Source organism: Cryptotermes secundus, unplaced genomic scaffold, assembly GCF_002891405.2.
Source record: "Cryptotermes secundus unplaced genomic scaffold, Csec_1.0 scaffold31, whole genome shotgun sequence".
Lineage (NCBI taxonomy): Eukaryota > Metazoa > Arthropoda > Insecta > Blattodea > Kalotermitidae > Cryptotermes > Cryptotermes secundus.
This window is the reverse complement of record NW_019743147.1, coordinates 2580368-2593367: the sequence shown is the minus strand read 5'-3', so window position 1 is coordinate 2593367 and position 13000 is coordinate 2580368. Positions and strand designations below refer to the sequence as shown.

Here is a 13000-nt window from a genome sequence, read left to right as displayed (position 1 = left end):
ACCAGCTACCAGCGCCACCTTGAATCCGTCGAGGTCTGTCCGAATACGCTGCGAGCTCTCGAATAGTTATCGCGTGTCAGTTGCCACCTCCACTTCGGACACCTGAATATTCGTGCCGTCCCAGTCTCAACTGATGTTATTAACGCCTGTACGTGATTGGATAGAAAACTGAGTAGTCTCCAGAACCGGTTTAGACGACATAGAGAAGAGAAAATTCTTATCCCTAACGGGAGTCGAACCCCGACCCCTCGGTCGCGCAACCCGTAGCCAGCCACTGCACTGACTGCGCTATCCCGGCTCCTGTATGGTGAATTTCTTAGCCAATCAAGTAGCTATAGACTTTTCAAAGATTTATCACCACTATATCATTTTTAGATCTGGCCTCTAGACGATGGACGAGGAGTATGGTTAAAAAATAGTGGGGTAGTTCTTGCAACTGCACTGTATGAGGGAGAGAGGGTGACTCACTGTAACTTAGGCCCTGTTATAAACCGTATAGTCATTTCAATACTTATCTCAGCGTAGGGCGGCGCCATAGCTCAAGCGGTTAGTCGCTGGCTTCCCACCGCGGCGGCCCGGGTTCGATCCCGGGTCTGGTCAAGTGGGATTTGTGGTGGACAAATTGGCGCTGGGACAGGTTTTCTCCGAGTATTTCGGTTTCCCCTGCCAATCTTCATTCCACCAGTTGCTTCACAATCACCCTCACCTATCATCTGGGGCTGGTACAATAGGCCAGAAGTGGCTGCAGTGCAAGGGACTTAGTCGCATCCCACTAGCATTAACAAAAAATATCTCAGTGTACCCGTTCAGGTCCAATGCGCCATTTGTGGAGAGTGAACTGATACATAAAGAAGGGTAGACTGTGATATGAGAACTGGCTTCACTTACGTAACAGAATCAATCGCGGACTTATATTCAATTATTTTTAAATATTAATTTGCCTCCCTGTGTATTGTTATATCATATTCACAATTACAGCCGTACTCACTTGTTAAATAAACATAGAAACTGGGCGTCCCAGTTTATTTGCACTTAATTAAATTTTTACTGTTTCCTGTATTATTGATTTTTGTTGTTCTAGAACAGCGGACTGTTGTTGTTTAATCATTAAAGTTCTGTGCCAACAGCCTTCATTCGACGGGATCTCCGACGTTACAGAGCAGCTCCGCATAGTAAATTAATTTAAAAATTCAGTTTAAAATAAGAGAGTAGCTTTCTTTAAATCTTTTCTGACAGTTTCGGTATTAATTAAACCGGATAAACAAATACACTTTAATATACAAATTAAAACAGATATGGGACATCTAATTCCAAAACCGTTGCCTAGCAATGGCCGTCTCTGTTGCCCTTCTCTGACTATACTATTGCTGCTATCAGAAATTAGGGGAATACAAGGACAGTAAGGTGATCTATAAACTTCTATTTATGTGTTTTTAAATAAGAAAAGACTGCTAAAAGAAATATTTCGCTCGTTGTACAACCTTCAATTACAGAGGAGAAACTCTGGTTTTAATGGACAAAGATAAAAATACTCATTCATCTTACAGTGCTGAAGGAATTTACTTTAAGAAACTAATTATAACGCAAATATAAAGGTAAACTGGCCTGGCTAATAAAATACAAAACCGTAGATTGAACTGAAGGCGACATGTAGACAGAACGTAAGAAGTTGGCTCTAAGGTTCTCACAGTGGTGATTATGAAGTGTTCTGTCTACTGGGATATAACAGAGTGTAGTCCGATGAAATTCAACCGACGTTTCGGAGGAGAAATATGGTCTTCATTTTCAGGGCCGAATAAAGCGAGCAAGATACCAACGTGAAAGCAGGTGGCAGACGAACATGAATAACGTATACTCATAGTGGTATGGTTAGCTAAGCAAGAAACCAGCATGTACCATGCAAATAGCATACACAGCTAGACTTCGACACTGAAGATTGAGGAGATTTTTTCCCGAAACGTCTGTTGAATTTCACCGGACTACATGGCATTACATCTAAGAAGATAAAAATCTTCAGAACAAAAGAAGGTCGCTCTTCTATGAGGCATAACACTGTGTAATAAGTAACATTCGCTTCGTAGGAACTTGATGTCTCCAATTTTATGGTAGATCTCATATACCCTGAAGATAGCAGCCTTCAATAATCACCACCGTAAGAAAATCAACCCCATTACTTCTGTTTCCTTCAAGACTGAAAATCCTACTAGCGGTCAATGCGTCTTTCTTTCTCGTTTATATCCGTCGGCTCGTTATTCACAGTACTGTACGCTAAGTAACATTGTTAAAATCCGAATAATGCACAGAGGCCTCGATCTGAGAGGTCCTTCTCTATGTCTTCAGCGGGCAAGCGACCTCGGGGTTCGTTACTGCGTGCCGGCCAGCATTCCTGTTGCAGCTGTCGGCTCGAAACGCTCTTCATACTGTGAGCTCTCGTTGCATTGTATTTCATATGAGGTACATCTGAGAGGGAGGAAGGCAAAAACAAGGAAAGGACGTAAAATTAAGAAAGAAAAGTAGTAAAAAAGGTCACAATAAATGAAAATCGGAAAATAGTAAAGGAAAATGAAGAAATAAAGCAACGAAAATGAAAGGTGAAGAGAAATAGAAAGTCGTAATAAACAAAAACACGAAAAGAATAAAAGAAAATGGAAAAGAGAAAACAAGGAAAGACGTGACGAAAGAAAATTTGAAAGAATGTCGAAAGAAAGAAAAATGAGAAAAGAGTAAAAGAAAGGGGAGGAAATAAAACAAAGAACAGGAAAGATGAAGAAGGAAAAGTTGAAAGAAAGTCTCATAAATGAAAACGAAAAACGAATAAAATAAGGAGGAAAGAAAGCAAGGAAAAAGTATAATTAAGAAAGAAAACTAGAAAGGAGATCACGATAAACAAAAATGAGAAAAGAGTAAAAGAAAATAAAGGATGAAAGAAAAGAAGAAAAGGAAAAATGAAAAAGTAAAACGAGAAAGAAGATCACCTCAAATGAAAGTGAGAAGAGCGTAAAAGACAAGAAGTTCTAGGAAGAACTAATCGCCTACTTTCCTTTAACACGACACGGACCGCATAGAGAATGACGCACCCAATAATTCTTATATTGGTGCCCGTGTATTCGTCACCGCGGTAACACATGTACCGAGCCGTTGCCTAGCAACGATATAGGGATTCACATACAGACACAGTCTGATGGGCGGGAGTTATGAAATACGCCGTTGAGAGTTTCGTGTGCCATGACACACAGACAGCCTAGTGATTTCACAAGCTAACTTTATTTATATAAATAAGAAAAGTTAACTAAAAAGGAGGAACTAAACGCAAATAGTGAAACTACAAGAACTGAGAAGAGTATGTGAACTCAGAAAGGTTTCTCAACTACGCACGCGCGGCTATGTTAGAACATTCTGAAGGCTCTGCAGTAACAAGTATTGGCAGTTATTATTATACGGTTCCACGATTTAATTTTGAAGTCTTTGTGGAGAACTAACGAGCTAGATTGCTGGCCAGATGATAACAATTACACAGTCTACAGGATCCTGGAGCTTAATAATGTTGTCTCCTCACCTACTACTGGAGGGGCCAAACATAAAATGTGTACCAAGTTTCAACTGGAAGCCCTCAAGACAAAGAATGGGTGGTAAGTTGAAGCCTGGGTGAGTGGATAAACAGAATGATGAATTGAAATATTGATAAGGAAGGAACGAATAATTAGAAGACGGACAAATTGAAGAAGAGATGGATAATGGAAGAATATATATACATCTACCTATGGCTCTACAAACCTTTCTTGGACCTTGGCCGATTTTTCAGTTTCTTAATCCTATACACAGTCGGTAGGACTCCTTTGACGGGGGATCAGCCCCTCGCAAGGCGGCTACCTACACACAGAACAACAAACAGAATAAAAATACACAGACATCTATGTCTTGAATGGGATTCGAACCCACGATCCCAGTGTCCGAGCGAGCGAAGACAGTTCATGCCTTAGACCGCGCTGCCACTGTGATCGGCTGATACCGGAAGAATAGATGTATAAATTGGATGAATAATAAATAACGTATATGGGGATAAATTAGTAGATAAAATAAAAGCGAGAACAGACGGAGGGATAATGGGAATATCCTTATCCACGTGTCATTCATTCTTTCCCGCTTAACAATTGCAAGGGTCGCGGTGCCGGGTTCGGTTTCGGGGGTGCGAGAAGTGAGACACAACGCCATCCCTATCCACAGTCTAAGGGGAGATTAAAGGGAGAGTGATTTTAAAATTCTCCCTCGTAATAAAAACTCTCTGTGTGTGGCGATGCCTAGAGACGTGTGAAGAAGAAACAAGAAGTTGAATCGGCCAAGACAGGCGGCCCACCGAAAGCAACAGCGGTCTAAGTGCTCCTCGATTTCAATAAGGCACACATTTCATCACCAACATTATCCACACCCTTATACAAGGTACCTTTGTAAGCTATTACGATAATAATATTAAATTCACCATAAAATGCTAATTAAAAGCTGACTTCCTTATTCCGTAGCCAGTAAATTACAGGGATATATAAGAAGCCTCCAACTTCAGCTACGAAGATATGATAATGTGCTGCCTGGTTAGGACTATCGAATACCTCAGGGGATTGTGATAATGAATCAGTAAGATCTAAAAGTTCGAAGGTAAAGTAATAAAAGGCGTGACTTTCTGGGTAGCATCCGCCGTCGTATTTATAATTTAAAACGTAATTAAAAATAGGACGATAGATAATGTTCAAAATATAAATAATTTTATTAATGGCTGAAACACTATTAGCATGGGAAAAGCGAAGAAATTTGATTAGAAAAAAAATATGCTGCGGTGAGAGTCCACCATTAAACTCATGCGAAGTAATACGGGGATTGAACTTGAGAGTCCGAGGTAAGGATCCAACCCTTCTGAGCTATTGTATGGACCTATTACAGCATCCAACAAAGAGTTCTGTCACACTCAGTGCCAAATTTCAATAACCCTTCATGTGCAAGAAAGAGCGCAATTGAATACATCTACGTGCAGCGTTTCTTTAGAGTGAATTTAAGTTTCTGTACATAAATTCTGTCATGAAATATTTACTGCCTCAGCAGCGCTGCCGCGGCTTTTCAATTTTACCACCGGAAACTCGCTGCATATAGCAAGAACAAAATGGATGATATGTAAGGTGAGAATGATCAATTTAATCAACGATTGAACCTTATGCGTATTTCTGTTGTCGTTCATGTTTTGATATAAATTATATGAAATCCGAAATAAGCCAGTAGCCTACAGTCCACGAGTCCAGTGCGTCAAACTACAGCGACGTCCGTACTTCAAAACGTTACTTCTGAAGGATTAAGGTAAACTAAACACCATGGCCTGTAGTCCTCAAGCGAACTAAACCGACCGAGCGACCGTCGCTTGTCGGCAAAGTTAGTGCCAGGTTCAGCGGATAGAGGGTGCCGCGTGGTCAGCGCAACGGATCCCCACGGCCGATAATCTCAGTTCTCTAGACCGGAGCCGCTATTTTCTCAAGGACTAAGGTAGGCCTAAACCTGAACACATCATAAACCAATACGCTGCGTCATGAGCAAACAATATTAAAGTGCCCAAAATATTCCTTCCGTTTATTAAACTCGAAGGTCCATTATTGTATTGGTTATTATAATTATTTAACTGTAAATGGGTTTTCACCCGGTGGCAGTAGTACTATAATAAAACAGACAAATAACACATTACTATAGTAAGACAACAGACAAATAACACACATAAACATTAGTAGAAAAACACACAAACATTAGTAAAGAAACATAACATTAGTAGAAAATTAGCATATTCATTCATTCATTCGTCTGTAATCTGTCAAGACTTGAGGTCCACAGTCTCTTCCAAAACAGTTCCTCTACTTGAAGCGATCTAGAGCTTTCTCCTTCAAATGAAAATATCCTCTTCTGTCCCCAAGGTCATCCAGCATCTTCTTACGTCTTCTTCCTCGTCTTCTTGTCACTTCTATCCGCCCCTCTATCTTTCCTTCAAAAACTTCTTTTAGAAGGCATTTACTGCGTAAGATATGACCAATCCAATTAGCCTTCGGTTTTCTTATTTATAATATATTCATTTATTATAATATTTAATAAATTAACATCAATGAATGCGCAATGCCATGTTCTCATTTTCCTTTCATTTCGCTTTACTATACTTACGTAATCCTCCCATCCTTAACACTTTCCACTTCACTGCATTTTTTCTTTTTGCTGATTTTCACCCCACCTTCACTTCGCCTCATTTACCACTTTCCTAACCATTTTCCTAAAATTACTTGGTTTGCAGGAGAGGGACCCTAAAGCATCTGCAGGCAGTTGGTTCCAGATCTGTGTGGTCCTATTTACAAAGGAGTGCTTTCCGATACCTGTCCGTTACTTTCTGCTCCAAATTTTCTTGTCATGATCGCCCCTGCTCAGATAGCATGGCCTTTGTAATCTATCACCTATAGTCTTCCAAGCCCGTTCTCCCGTGTATGCTTTGAAGAGCGCGCATATGCGAGCTATCTGCCTGCGCTGTGTCAAGGTTCCCCAGTTCAGATGGTTCCTACGATGTGCAAATTTAGCCGCTTTCTTTTGCACCCGGTCTAACGCATTTATCTGTCCGTCCCTGTAAAGATCTAAGCAAGCCGCCCCATATTTCAGAATCGGGCGCACTAAAGATGTGTAGGCTAAAATGATAGTGTTACTATTTCCCTTTCTAAGAAAACGCACTGTAAAATGAAGTGCCTTCCAGGCTTTTTCACCGTGTAGTTAGATCATCCCAACTTAGATCGCTGCTAAAAAATTATTCGCAGATATTTACAACTGGTCGCTCCCCTAACGAATAATTCAGCGGTTCCTTCACTCGGGCTCTCGTGAAACAAACTGCCCTGCTTTTAGATGGATTAATTACCATCGCATTTTCAGCCGCCCACTCCCCCAGTCTGTTGAGATCTGTCTGCAACTTTTCCATATCGCTATTATTTATAATTTTCCTATATATTATACAGTTATCCGCGAAAAGTCTAATAGCAGATTTAATATTTCTCCAAACATAATTTACGTATGCAAGGAACAGCAGTGGGCCCAGTGCACTTCCTTGCTGTACTCCTGACGTTACTGTGACTTCCTCCGGTAGTTGCCCTCCTACTCTAACTCTCTATGTACGTACGCAAGGAACAGCAGTGGACCCAGTGCACTTCCTTGCGGTAGTCCAGACGTTACTGTGACTTCCTCTGGTAGTTGCCCTCCTACTCTAACTCTCTATGTACGTACGCAAGGAACAGCATTGGGCCCAGTGCACTTCCTTGCGGTACTCCTGACGTTACTGTGACTTCCTCCGGTAGTTGCCCTCCTACTCTCTCTGTGTGCGGCCCAAAAGGAATTCCGTTATCCATACAACTACCCTCGAGACCACTCCCGAGGCCGCAATTTTCGTAAGCAGCCGATCATCGGGAACTAAATCGAAAACCTTCTAAAAATCTATTATAGTAGCGTCTATCCTACCTCCCGTATCCAGTGAGTCTGCAATGTCCTGGCAATCCGTGATCACTTGACTTTCACACGAATATTCAGACCTGAATCATGACCCTCAAATAACCAATCCTTTTATCCCATATTTTCCTTAGGTACGCTGCTATGACGTGTTCCATTTGCTTGAAGACTATTTAGGTTAAACTGACGTGTCTGTAATTTGAGACCTGCGATGGATCACCGCCTTTGTAAATAGGAAATATTGCTTTATCCAGCCACTTGGGATATTGGCATTATTAATTGTTACATCCAGTAATCGCGCCAGGTATGGAACCATGGCTTCCCAACCCAGTTTTAGTATTTCACCAGAAATGCTGTTCGGCCACATTGATTTGTTCTTACCTATCGCTGCTAACCTTTTCCTAATGACTTTTGTACTTTGTATTTGCGGAATGCTACGCTCACAGCTGAACATCGAAAAATAATAGAAGTTGAGGGAGTTAGCCTTTTCTATCGAATCAGTAACGAGCAGCCTATTAATATCTTTGATTGCAGGAATATTTTCCTTCTTTCCTCTGCGTCTTTTTACATGCTTGTCGAACTCAGTCCAGCAGATACCTTAATTTTAGTACAGTCCTTAAAAATGTCTCCTGTTCATTTTGTTTGGCTAATAGCAACTGCTTTCATAGTTGTAGTCCTTTCTTACTTTTGCCTTCTTAGTTCAAAATCCCCGTGTCTTCGTCGCCACTTCATTCCTAAACACACCCGCTCTATGAGTGTCCGTAAAGCTATCCCTGTAACAGGCCGTGGAGGTCCATAGGGCTGTGAGACGTCGAGGCTCCCACATTTTCTCTAGACATTCGGCTCACAGATGGCGGTGAGGTTGTCAGCCTTACGCACCGGTCGCCCTTTACCCCCAGGGAGATTCCTGGTACTCATTTCTGTTAGAGTTTGAGTCCACCCAGGGCCATAGTGCGGCTGGAAGGATTAGGTCGATGTAAAGATCCAATGACCTCATCGGGAATCGAATCTCGCGACCTTCCGGCTTGTAGCATATGTCTCAACCAACTACGCTAAACAGAAACTCCTCTCCGTTTCCTTCCCTCTCTCGTGCCATCACTTCAAGATGGAAGTGAAACACAGAGCATACTCCGAGTTATCTAATTATAACTTTAATGAACACCATCATTTAACAAACATATCGTGCATAATTTCGTCTATATACTTCTAGGAATGTACAATGAGCTCCGTGCATTCATAATCAAATCTGTTTGACATTGTTACCATAACATTACACACACATCTTTCTTGAGAATAACGACAGAGAGACTATGGTCTGCAGATCCATCTAGCTGTAGAATTAGTACTACCTGCAACCAGTGCTTGCAGCGAACAATCGCCGCGCAGTGTTGCCACATTCTAATGCAGAATCAGAACTATGTTGCGTGACGTGTGTGGCAGTGCAGGCTGTTACAGTATCGAGTGTACCAGTCACTGCAAATGGCGCCATCAGATTATGAATCCTTAGTCTTATACAACATCTGTCCTCAGTATTTCATTGTCACAGTATCGAACGCCGATCAAAGTGGCTGAGCGATCTAAGACATCGAATTCTTCAGCCACTCAAAACACAGGGATCATGGTTTCGAAACCAACTAGACGAGGTATTTCTGAGTTTTCTGTTTTGTTGCGCCGTGCAGGTAGCCGCCTTGGGAGGGGCTCATTACACGTCCAAGGAGTCCTTAAGATGTGTTTTTTTTTTTATTTGGCACTGCAACCCCAGTGGGCCTAGGCCTACCTCCATGAACTTCTCCGTTCACTTCGGTTTTTCTAGATCTTAGACACACGGTAGGACTTCTTGGGCGGGTGATCAGCTCGTCGCAAGGCCTCTACCTGTATACAAACACAGAAAAACGCACACAAACATCCATGCCCCGAGTGGGATTCGAACCCACGATCCCTGCTCCCGAGCGAGCGAAGACAGTGCACGCCTTAGACCGCTCGGCTACCGTGACCGGCTCAAGATGGGTTTATCATTTAAGAATTAATTCTGAAATGGGAACAGACAAGAGAGCCATCTGTTAGAAGGCAGAAGAAGAAGAAGAAGAAGAAGAAGAAGAAGGCGTGAACGAGGCCCGAAATCAGAACGCGGTGATTCCATCAACCGATCCTGTAGTCTTAGTCCGTTGTTCCTCATAGCCGTGGTGACATGGCGTAGTGTTATGTGCTGATACATTCTAAGCCAAACCGCGCTTCTGGCAGTAAAACTGCATTTAATTGTGCCGCCTTTGAGGCTCCCTTCTTCAAACATCCATCAGATACTAAAACCCCCGTCCGACACGCAGCTACAACCAAACAGATTGAAGTAAACACACAATAATCTCCCTCACCGCTTCTGATACTGCGCCGCCCGGCTCCTGCAGGAGTCCCCCTCCTCCTTCTGGTGCAGCTAACCCGTGTCACTCGGCGTGGACCGGTGTGCACCAGCAGCGAGCGCAATGATAACTTTATTTATTTCCGTATTTACTCAACATCCCAAAGGCCAATTACAATGTAAGCACCGGCAAAAGAAGGAAACAAAAAAAAACGCATAGATACAAACAAAAACAAACCCAGGATATTTGTATCATTTAAACAATAATAATTCGATAAATGAAATCCCACCACTCATGCGGTGATAAAAAATATACACATATGTTCATATTGAAAACTGCATAATGAGGAACTTCGTAACTTGTATTCTTCTGCAAGTATAATTAGAATCATCAATTCGAGGAGGATGAGATGATCAGGGCATGTAGCACGTATGGGAGAGGAGTGCATATAGGATATTGGTGGGGAAGCCAGAATGAAAGACTACTGGGAAGACCAAGATGTGGGTGAGTGGACAATATTAAAATGGATATCAGAGAGATAGGATGGGATGTTATTGAGCGGATTGATCTGGCTCAGGGTAGAGACTAGTGGAGGGCTCTTGTGAACACGGTAATGAACCTTCGAGTCTCATAAAATTCTGGGAAGTTCTTGGGTAGCTGCAGAATTGGCTGCTCCTCAAGAAAGATTCACCTCCATAAATAATGATCATGTTCATATTGAATATAATTAATATTTAAAAAGTGGTATTATGAAATGTTGCCATGTACATGAGTGACTATAGGAGGGGTTTGGATCGCTGAATATATTTATTGACCATTTACAGGTCCTAACTACAAACAACTGTAAAACTATCGCTGATTTCCACACTTCACTACACGCTAAGTTTGCTTTCACTAGTCGTTTTCTTGTAACGGATCTTAACAATGAAGATTTCCCAGCGTCTATGCTCGCGTCGTTACTGTCCGACGAATATCCCGCAACTGAACTCAACCAGCCGGCCTGGAGTCCTCGCTATACAGACTCGGGGCGAACACAATAGAAAACACTGTCTCCAACAGTTTTTCTATTGTTGTTAAGGCCGCTTGCCTAGAGATAGCCCGGATATCGTTATCGTGTTTACTGGCCGCTACCAAGCAACGCATGTTCCTTCTCGCTATCGTTTGCAAAGCAACGGCACTACAAGCTACAGTATGATTAAGAAATCAGCCTTGGTTCCAAATACGTCAAAGTCCCTACAAGGAGTTAAAGGGCAAGTTTTGCTAGGCTATCAGACATTGAACAAAGAAATATCTCTAATATACCAAGCAGAAACTCGAAGACAATCAGTTTCCAAATCAGGGCGCAACTTACAACCAAGCTAAACTTCAATAAGGGACATTGCATCAAGGTGATATCCGCCCCCTTGCGTCAGGTGTGCAACAGTTAAATTTAGTTAATTTATTGATATATTGTACTTCACAATTGCTAACCCAATTGGAGACAAGAGAATTGAAGAAATAATCATAATAATTCAATTATTTATTTATCTGCATGCTGATTTCGAAGTTACAGAGAGAGCAACAAAATGAAAACACAAGAAAAACAAAGAAATGTGGATCAGTTTGGGCTTTTAACACTCCCCAAACATGCGTTACTAAAAATATCTGTACCCTTACACTGCATCTGCGGCTAAGACTAATGTAGCTATGGCTTTACGGTCCTTTCGTTGGACCTTGGACGCTTTTCCAGTTTCTAAATTCTATAAACATTCGGTAGGACTCCTTGCACGGGAGATCAGCCCGTCGCAAAGTTGCTACCAACACAAACAGAATAAACGCACACAGGCATCCATGCCTTGAGTGGGATTAGAAGCCAAGATCCCAATGTTCGAGCGATCGAAGACAGTTCATGCTTTAGTCTGCTTGGCCACTGTGATCTGAATAATAATAATAATAATAATAATAATAATAATAATAATATGTATGGTGTGATGGGCCTTAGATACGAATCTGACTTAAGGACAGGTCACACCATGTAATATGGTACTAATAATATTAATTTAACTTCGTGAAGCAGAGGTTTGAGGTTTCTAAGACTGTGCCTACTATGACGGGTGCTCCCTTGTTGGACAGCAAGGTGATCTTCACGGGACTGAGTACGCCTTGAGAAGGCAGTATTCATTCCTGCAGCCAAGAAACCCGAAGGTTAATTACTGTTTTCACAGCGGTGTGTCACTGGTCCCTATCATGACCTACATAGATCCAGTCCGTTTCCCTCTACCCTATTTCTCCACGATACAAAATGGACGTCGTTAGGCAACGTCTCGGCAAACACAATCCCGAGGAACCAAATGCGGGCAAAAATAGGACGTCCATTGCTAGGCAACACAATATTAAACATGCCTCCTTAAAAAGAGAGGCTGTGTTTTCTGCGTGACCAGTGCGAAATGGTTATAAAGAAGAGTTCAGCAGTATATAGTTATTTGTCAAGAAATGGGTAGCATTCTTGAGATGGCAGTCCAAGGTCATAGAAGAGAAAGGGCAAAATAGGAATCAGGAGGTGATTTGAAGAGACAGTGAGTGTGTGATAAATCCGTTGCCAGGATACGACTAGTGAAGACTGATAATCCTAGTGTGTGTGTAACGGTGGACTGTAAAGTGTGCATATCAGCGATAGCACTGTATTACCTGCAGTCCCGAGTTGTGAAGATGTAAGATGCAACAAATCCAATCATCCAATCCAGAACCCGTCTTACAAGTCACGACCAAAACCCCTACACGTGACATACATACATATGACTGCGGTCTACAATTAGATAGTACGAGTAGAAATGGCATCTTTCCTTCGTGTTTTCCAATCAGAATTTTGCAGACTTTTCTTGGATCTGCCGTATGAGCTACACAATCATCTCATCCACCTTGGCTTAATTCAAAGTATGATCAAACTATCCTTCTGGGCCTCGTCCATTCCTCTATTTCAGAGCCTCTCGGAAACATGCATGAGACTGGTTGCAGTCCTACCCTAGGAGCGAATAGAATGGGCATATCCTACCCACTCATGGCAGAAATATAATCAAATTACAAAATGTTCTGCTATTCAGAATAAAATTTCGAAGATGGGCTACGACCAAGAGAAATTCGTAAAAAGATACATGCATCTGTTAAATAAA

General features: G+C 41.9%; 2 protein-coding genes across 2 annotated transcripts in view; one reads left to right on the top strand and one right to left on the bottom strand.

The window, feature by feature from the left end:
• The window catches only part of LOC111873710 (runt-related transcription factor 3), a 641992-nt gene that overhangs the window by 317939 nt on the left and 311053 nt on the right, over positions 1–13000 (bottom strand). The gene's annotated exons all lie outside the window — the stretch shown is intronic.
• The window catches only part of LOC111873716 (segmentation protein Runt), a 78138-nt gene that overhangs the window by 37609 nt on the left and 27529 nt on the right, over positions 1–13000 (top strand). The window lies entirely within an intron of this gene.